The following is an 8,284-nucleotide window of genomic DNA, read 5'->3' as shown; positions in this document are numbered from 1 at the left end:
ATGACAATATGAGGTTGTTAGCTAAATTGCATGCTAGGTGGGAAAGACAAGATGAGATGGCTAGAGAAAATAATTTAGCCAAGGTTTACACAATCACCACCAATAGTAATACTGAACCTTTGAATGCTAGCAAACCTCCTACTACTACTAGCAAAATTGAAAATGTAGGAAAAGTCCCCACTCCACATAGAAAAGTGTATAAACCCATTAAAACTGTTTCCAACAAGCGTGATGAAATTTTTAGAGGTGTGGGAGATAATTGTCCTGTTATTTTTGATAGCAATGATTTTGATTTTGAAATTTGTTCCATTACTGAAGTTATAAAGTTCTTGCAAAATCTCGCTGAAACTCCCAATGCTAGTGAACAAAATGTTGCTCTTACAAAGCATATTGCTAGTGCTATTATGAAAACTAGCAAGATGGGGCGCGGCGGCACGCCGCGCTGGTGAGAGGATATTAACAGTTAAATGCATATGTGACATTGACTATGTATGGAAAATTATCAATATATATATATATGGTGCACACAACTATGAGTCAGAACGTATAATAAAGCAGTTGATGTTACTTATGCAAGGAAAAACAACACATGCTCGTGCGGTCCCGCATTTTTAAGGCTTATATGGTCTATGATTCAGCCAGTATGTCTAAAGCAGGCTGCATAGATCAGTACGCCAACCTTGTCAGCAGCAAGACTCAATACCTATTGAAGCAATCACCTGTATCAAAAATCATTAGTGCATGCTATCCAGTGTATGCATCCTTTGGAGCCAACTATCAAACGAATGAATGACAGGTTACCCTAGGGCGGCCGTAACTGTCATCACAATAACTCTGAGGACTAATGTTTCCTTCGTCAGATGCTCAACATTTGTAACCGTCGGTGAAGCCGACACTCAGTTGCCGCGGTAAGCTTCTAAGTTCTTGCCCGATCAGTGGCATCAATGACCCGTATGATGGCAATGGCTCTATAACCCAAAAAAATTAAGAATCGAATACCATCTCACCATTAACAACATAAGCAGAAACAGGCTCATAGTTCTTCTGAGAGGAAAAACCCAGAGACCATCAACTTATATTACACAATGCAGATTGACTACCATTGGCTAACGACTTGGTATAGATGTGGCTAATTATTTGTTTGATATAGATGTGGCTATACTCGTTATATAGGATAGCATCCATATATTCTCTCCATGCTTCCTGGCACTTCCTGGACCGTCTGCTCTAGATTAGATGCTATTTTATCCTCCATCATAATAATGTTGACTAAGAAGTAATAAGTTTTGTGCGTTCTAAAGGTATGAATGCAAAAAAGAAAATTATCAAACTCTCCGCCATGATCTTCCATGTGTGCCTAAAGCTATAGCTTCCATCCTTACTATCTTGCCATATATGAACATTCTGTAAAGTTTACAAACAAAGCAGTGAAACCCATAGTTGCCGGACTGGAAATGACAACATGTTACCGAATCCAAGTTCAGCACTCCTTCCATCTATGATTAAGCACCCTCATCATTAAGGGTTACGCACTCGCCTCATCTATGGTGCACTCTTGTTGGTAATATCTAATATACACGTGATCAACTTCGGCAAGATACTATGGCAAAATAAAGGAAAAGCTGACTTTCTAAATATTCAGACTCTCTATCCGTGAGCACTTCAGGTGGAGCTCGTCGATATCCCTTTTATGTATCATCACTCTAGTTTTTTATAGGTTCAACTTTGTAAAACCGAATGGTGAAACATCATTGCATCTTCAATTTAATTATCAGTATTGGTTTCCTATTTTACCATTAGAAGACATTTTGACTACGAAGGTCATGAAGGAAGTGAAACATACTGCGGAAACACTCTTAAGCAAACTCACTTTGACGTCCTTCAAAAGTTCAGCAACCTTTTCAAGTCAACTGCATTTCTCAAGCTGAAGGAAGTGGATATATGAGATACTCTTACATATAAGATGAAGAAGAGAGATATGCATAAGAACCAGAAATAATTAAGTTCAACTATATATTTGATTCCATGTCCATCTCTTCACTAAGAAAATCACAACAACTATTGATTGTAGCATAAATTGAAAAGGACGATGATGAGCATAGACTTCTCCACTTTTGGAACTACCTTCATAGACACATATATAGCTATGCACTATCATGTGAAGAAAGGAGTTGTTTCTTTTTATATATCTCTAATGCATGTATTTGTGCAAAAAATGATGCTAATATTCATGTAAGGATAACAGAAGAATATGTTATGCCATGAGAACACACTTGCATGATGAATATTCCACTTAAAGTGTTTGTTCTTACAGGTATTCTATGCTTTTGTTTGTATTTTATATTGGATTACATTTCAAGCTTGTAGAACCACCAGTCTACAACGTCCCTGTAAAATTAATTAACAGCCCCACACACGAAAATTGCTTATAAGAATATTTTATGCTAGCAAACAGTAAGTGAGCTTCTCTTTGACCTCTATCAGGAAACCAAAAGACAACATATATATTGCAGCATGCCATCTCTATAGCAACCAAGCAGGGAGATGCAGAATAAAAAAACTAAGGAGAGAACAGGTCAACAACACTCATATTAAACGGGAAGAAACATAAGTATGGCTCCCATAGAAGATTTCTTTTTTACTCCTTAGTCCTAAAGTAGGTCAGTTAGTTTGCTTCTCTAAAATCACAAATGCGGACGAAACATAAATCCAAGTAAATGCTAAATTCTAATTCTTGTTTGGAATATGAAAATCATACTTTCCTATTAAAAATTATTCACAACATTGAATATATTTGAGTGATTACTATGTCATCTTAATGGATCTAAGGACTTAATTTCCCACACAATAAAGGTAAGAGAACTGCTTGCCTTTGTGCACCTAGGAAGTTGTTTCCGAAAAGCAAATATGTGGGAAAAAAGAGCAGCGCTCGATCAGGGAAACAACCATCCAAAACCTGTAAATGTCTAAATTTGTTCACTGTTCCTTTTCCTTCAAAAAAATAATCACAAATCGGTCAAGGAAGTAGTATCTTCATTTAATGTACCAAAATATTTCTAACATTTTTTCATTTGCTCTGCTGCTTCTTGGCTATAATGAAGTATAATTTCAAGTGTGGGCAGTATAAACGAAGGTTAAGTATTCCGTTTTTATATCTATTATTGAAATATTTAACATATAAAGAACAAACAATTATGCATTTGAAGCTATTCATATATACTGCATAGGTAAAATAATCATACATGGATATGGAGGTACTCCATATTATAGCATGTCTCGAGAACAATTACTTTGGTCGTTTCAGCGACACATATAATTCTATTTGCTGTGGTTGAGGTAGCCTTACTTTGATGGAGATGGAATTAGGTGGTTGCTGCAAGAAAAATTGAAATTGAAATCAACATCTTTCTACAATGATATCTAGCTTATTAAAGTGACACTTTTCTCGGACATCCACCTTGTAAGGTGGAGCTTTTTACTTAGGAGGAAATAAGTAAGCATGATAAAATCTAATAGTAGGCCTTATGCTTAGGTGAAGCCTTGAACAGAGAATTATCCACTTAGAGTATGAAAGCTTCGAGAGTATAATAAGAACAATAATCCCAACATCAAAAAAAGGACATTACATCATGTCTTGGATAGGAAAACCTAACTTTGTTGTTTAGTTCCTTTAGCCGAGAGTTGGGACTTCTGCAATCGTCTTGCTTACACATAAATCATTAGGATTATTTTGCTGTAATCATTGTTCGAGAGAGTGGAAGATTTTGAGAGGATAGTCAGGTTCACAACAAAAACAAAAGAAAGTGTTGGGAAATAGGCAGGAATCAAACGTGGCATTCAGTAAATTGTACATTTGCACATTACTATTAGGACTTGTACTTACCGACGGCCAGACGCCAGGGTGGAGTTCAGGACAAATATTTTTTCAGGATTGAAGGGTCACGCAGGATAGGGAAAAATAGTGTTTCCGACATAGGAACCTAAGCAGGGAGTACGTGTGGGTGGAGTGGATATCCTACAATCTACGGAACTACATTAAGTTTACTTTCACTTCCCCTTCTGAATATCTTATAATCCTGCGGATAAATGCAGTTCATAGTGAATTTTGTACACTACAGTTTCCTCTGCTATTTGAACAGATCCCTCACTTATGCTATCCCACAAATTCAAGAGTCTTCTTCCATACCTTGATCTCCTACCAGTTATCATTCAATGATAGAACCAATGAAACCTAGCAAAAAATGAAACAAGATCGAACCAATTAACTACATATATAGTCTAAAAAGGCAATTCTGGAACTTCCTTTGACCAAGAAAAATAAGAGAATATTTTTGGTACTTCGTGTTTGAGTAGTTGATGGCAGCGCTTAACAAAAAAAAGAATCAAGGTCGGTACTGAAATATATAAGTTTCTTCTAAACTGGAAGCATCAGAATACACAAGTGCGAAGAAATTCTGCAATTAAGCATATATATGGAAATTCTCTTAATGTCCCCATTTGAAACATATAAAGAAAATTAGAAATTAGTAGTTCATCCATTAAACAAAAAGGTACGGAAAGCAAGGCACCAAGTTTAATTCCACAAACGGCTGTCATGCTACTTGATCAAGGCAAACATAATGCACTATATAAGCATTCTAATTTTTGATGAAGGAATGTAATAAGCGAATAATTCAATGGCAGAGGTAAAAGAAAAGAACACGAAGTTCATGTGAGCACACATCATAAGGGTCCAGAAATTTCTCGTGATAAAAATGCCAGTCTGCTTATAAACATGACTATTGGATACTGAAAAAAGAACAAACAATTTTACAGATAAAAAAATATGCAATTTAACTTCCATGTCTGATCCAATAAAAAAGAACCAGCAATAATGTCTGGCAAATAGCCCTACACTACTACGTGCTACAGAATACAAAAATTGGTTTTCGGGCATCAAACAAGCTAATTTGGTAACAATTAATCTATCTGATTCCACGTATCAGAAACATGCATCCCATCCTCTAAATTACCATGAATTGTATATGCAAAAAAAAATTGGCACACGGGAGTCTCCTTTTGGAGTTTCAAAAAATGGCTAAGGTTGAGTAGTCAATCTAGGGATACAAAGCAAGAACACACATTACCCTGCCAATTTAAGTGGATAAAACAAAGACGGTTATCTAGAAAAAAAAAATGTCATAGATATGAAAGCGATAAAAAGACATGATGAGTTGCCTACATATTTTCTTGTTATGCAATCCCATCTTTTCAAACAGTGTTCATAGGTAATATTTGTTTCACCAATCCAATTCTTGTTTACCCAAGCAATATGCATTATGACCTTCACCCTATTTACTGATGACACATAGAGTATTTCAGAAAAAGAAAGTGCATACCGATTTATTCAAAATAGCAGAAGATTTCTTCGATAGTAACCCAATATCCAAAGCAAGAACTACAAACTTAAGGCACTGTTGGATCGAAAAACTGTATTGGTTCTGTACTTTTTATCTGTGCTGAATCTCGTCCTCACAGTAGGTCTTGTATGCCACTTGATAATTGACCATTCAACTCAGAACATTGAGGGCGTAGTGGGAGATCAAGTTGATAAGCAGTATAGTATCAATAGCATAGAATCCCTTCCAAGAACATACATATTTATATGTGTACCCCATATTCAAATCTGAACTACCAGTGCATCAAGAAAGGGAATATGACAGCACCCACTGTCTGATGTAGGACCTGAACCTGAAGAAGAGCAGCCTGAAAAAGGACAATAAACAGAGCCAGCCTGCAGATCCGAAGATTTATCAGTAGAATTACTAAGACCGATCACCTTTAAGAAAGACCAAAGAAATCCAATAAGCCAAGATGAATTGCAAGCCTCCAAGCGTCCATGTCAACAGAAAAATCACAGGCTAAACCGGCATGCTCTTGTCAAGAGAAAATGGCTCGACAACGGGCAGAAGTAGCAGCTGGACAAACGGTTCGAGCCAACAGAAGTAGCAGGGGACAATTTGCTCAAATAGTCAGAAAAGTACATAACCTAAAGATACCTAACACCCATTTTCATGAATGGATTTGGAAAAAATACCTGAGATAGCGGGTGACCTGCGCATGTGTATCCATCCATTACTAATCTACTGCCAGTAGGTGGTACTGCCCAAGTAAGAGCACCAACCTATGTATAAACAAAACAATTGCCAATTAGTTACTTGTGTCATTTCGCAGTCAGCTTTTTGAGGATCAGTTACTTCCGTGGTTTTACCTGAAACTGTATATGAGTAAGACTGTAAGAGTTTCAGTTAACAAAAAAAAAATCAGTTTCAGGAAAATTATATATCCTTGCTGCAAACCGAATAGTCAGTGTTAAAGGTCGGATTCATCGACAGATAGTCCACACCATAGCTAGAGAAACAAACTTGATAAATCAACAGCTTGGAACATACAATATTTTTTATGCAGTAGCACATCTCAACAGCTGCGTACATTCCTAGAATTTTGTTTAACAGGGCAATATTCTAGCTGGTCCATCAAAGCAATTGCAGTCACAGCCAAACATGGCAAAAAAAATTTAGACCAATGCCAAAAGAAAAACAACTCCGTCCTCATTTGAAATCCAAGTGCTAATCAAGCCAAAATAAATTAAATATTTCAGAAAAACCACGTTAGTATGGACCCTTAGATTTAACACATCAGATCAAGAACATCTCCAACGATCTTGAACAGCAGGAGCAGCCTGCAAACATAAAGAAATGACTGGAAATTAATTCATGAACACATGAGAATGGCAAAATAAATGCAATCTAGTCTACAGGTCAAACCAAGGCAACACGTTACAGAGAATTGATGGAAGAAGAAGGGGTCGGGTCATCACCATCAACGGAACAGCAAATGGAGAAGCCGGCGGTGGGGAAAGCAAGGACCAGTGGTGGGGAGAAGCCCTGGACAGAGAATCTAATACGCACAACTGCAGCATGCTCCTCCTGACGGCCTCACCGACCTGATCCACCGGTTGACAATGTTCAGAAGGATGTATGCGCCCCTTGCCGCGGCCTCCAGAGGTACCAGGTCCCGGCTCGCCGTCTGCGCCTAGAAGAGGCCTAGCCACGCCGGCAACACCATCCGGAACGCCGCCAAGATCTGCAACCTGATGCACGCACCGATGATGGCCACGGCGGCGGGTAAGAATAGTAGAGGGTGATTGCTGGTACTGGTTTCCGCAGAATCTAGAGAGGGTGGTCGTGTCCTGACCTAGGGCTGCCGCGGATGAGGTCAATCTGGGCGTCGTGGAGGCTGCTATCCTCCGGTGCTACTACTCCGACGACGCGAGGCATAGAGGAGGCAAATTTCCTCCTGATGTGGGCGTCACAAGCGTTGGCCTCCACCAGAGATAGGAGCAGGAGGAGGGCGGCTGGAACAGCCCCCATCGAGCTCGTCCACCCTAGTTGTGTGCCGGCCAAGGCAGCTCGGGGACGGCCGCCGGGTATGGAGATGATGACGAATCGGCCGCAGCGAGGAGCTAGGATAGGGAGAGGGGAGGAAGAAGACCGGGGCAGGGGAGAGCGCACTTGTGAAAGTAGCAGCTCAGGTGAGGTGACGGCGGAGACCGGTGGAGGTGTGAGATATTGGGAGGGAGCTTAGGCTGGCGGGGAAGACAATCACCTCAGCACCACCGCCATCCATCGTCTGCTCCAACACGATGCCTCTAACAGGGAGAACAGCGTTGCATACCGCCATCGCTCGATCCGGGAGACCTCGGTCTAGGATTTCCCCCGGAGCAGCCCAGGCGAAGAAACGCAGACTGCAGAAACAATGCCTTCAACAAGGTAACGACGAAACACGCCGCCATCATACGCCATGACCGAAGTCCGGCCGGCTTTCACCGGCAGCTGCGCCTCGCCATCGGGGGCTAGGCGACGGATCGCGAGATCCGCCACGGCTAGCCACACAACTAGTCGATCTCCTCCGGCGAGAGAGAAGACCACCATCGCGGTGCCACGGTCAGTGGCACCAGACGCCCGCCACCTTCCACCAGGTCGACGGCGTCACCACCATACAGGGCCGCCGCCCTTGGTGCCGTGGTCCCAAACCTTGAGGAGGAGCAGTGCGAGATCCGTCTCCATCCCCGCAGGACCGGCGATGCCGAGGCTAGGACAGAAGGAGAGGATCGCGCCGCCAGATTCCGGGTTTGCTCCGCCGCCCCATCACCGGCCGCCCGAAGACCGCGGCGAGGAAGAGGAGAGCCGCGCCCCCAGATCTTAGCCATGCCGCCGCCACCATCACCGGCCGACCGGCGAGG

At 41.2% G+C, this 8,284-nt stretch overlaps 1 long non-coding RNA gene across 9 annotated transcripts; it reads right to left on the bottom strand.

Moving 5' to 3' along the window:
- Positions 1 to 557: 557 nt before the first annotated feature.
- On the bottom strand, positions 558 to 7,876 carry LOC127343675 (uncharacterized). Of its 9 annotated transcripts, none has more exons than XR_007877446.2 (5): positions 7,237 to 7,779; positions 6,860 to 7,132; positions 6,251 to 6,721; positions 6,077 to 6,163; positions 558 to 5,957 (listed from the first exon to the last, which is right to left on the bottom strand). It is a non-coding gene; the product is annotated as an uncharacterized lncRNA (long non-coding RNA). The 9 variants fall into 9 exon arrangements; XR_011752223.1 differs by having other exon boundaries at positions 558 to 5,773; XR_011752222.1 differs by having other exon boundaries at positions 558 to 6,163; positions 6,251 to 6,330; positions 6,432 to 6,721; positions 7,237 to 7,775.
- Positions 7,877 to 8,284: the final 408 nt, after the last annotated feature.

The sequence above is a fragment of the Lolium perenne genome, chromosome 1 (assembly GCF_019359855.2).
Source record: "Lolium perenne isolate Kyuss_39 chromosome 1, Kyuss_2.0, whole genome shotgun sequence".
NCBI lineage: Eukaryota > Viridiplantae > Streptophyta > Magnoliopsida > Poales > Poaceae > Lolium > Lolium perenne.
The sequence above is the reverse complement of the archived record's forward strand: the minus strand, read 5'-3'. Positions and strand labels throughout refer to the sequence as shown.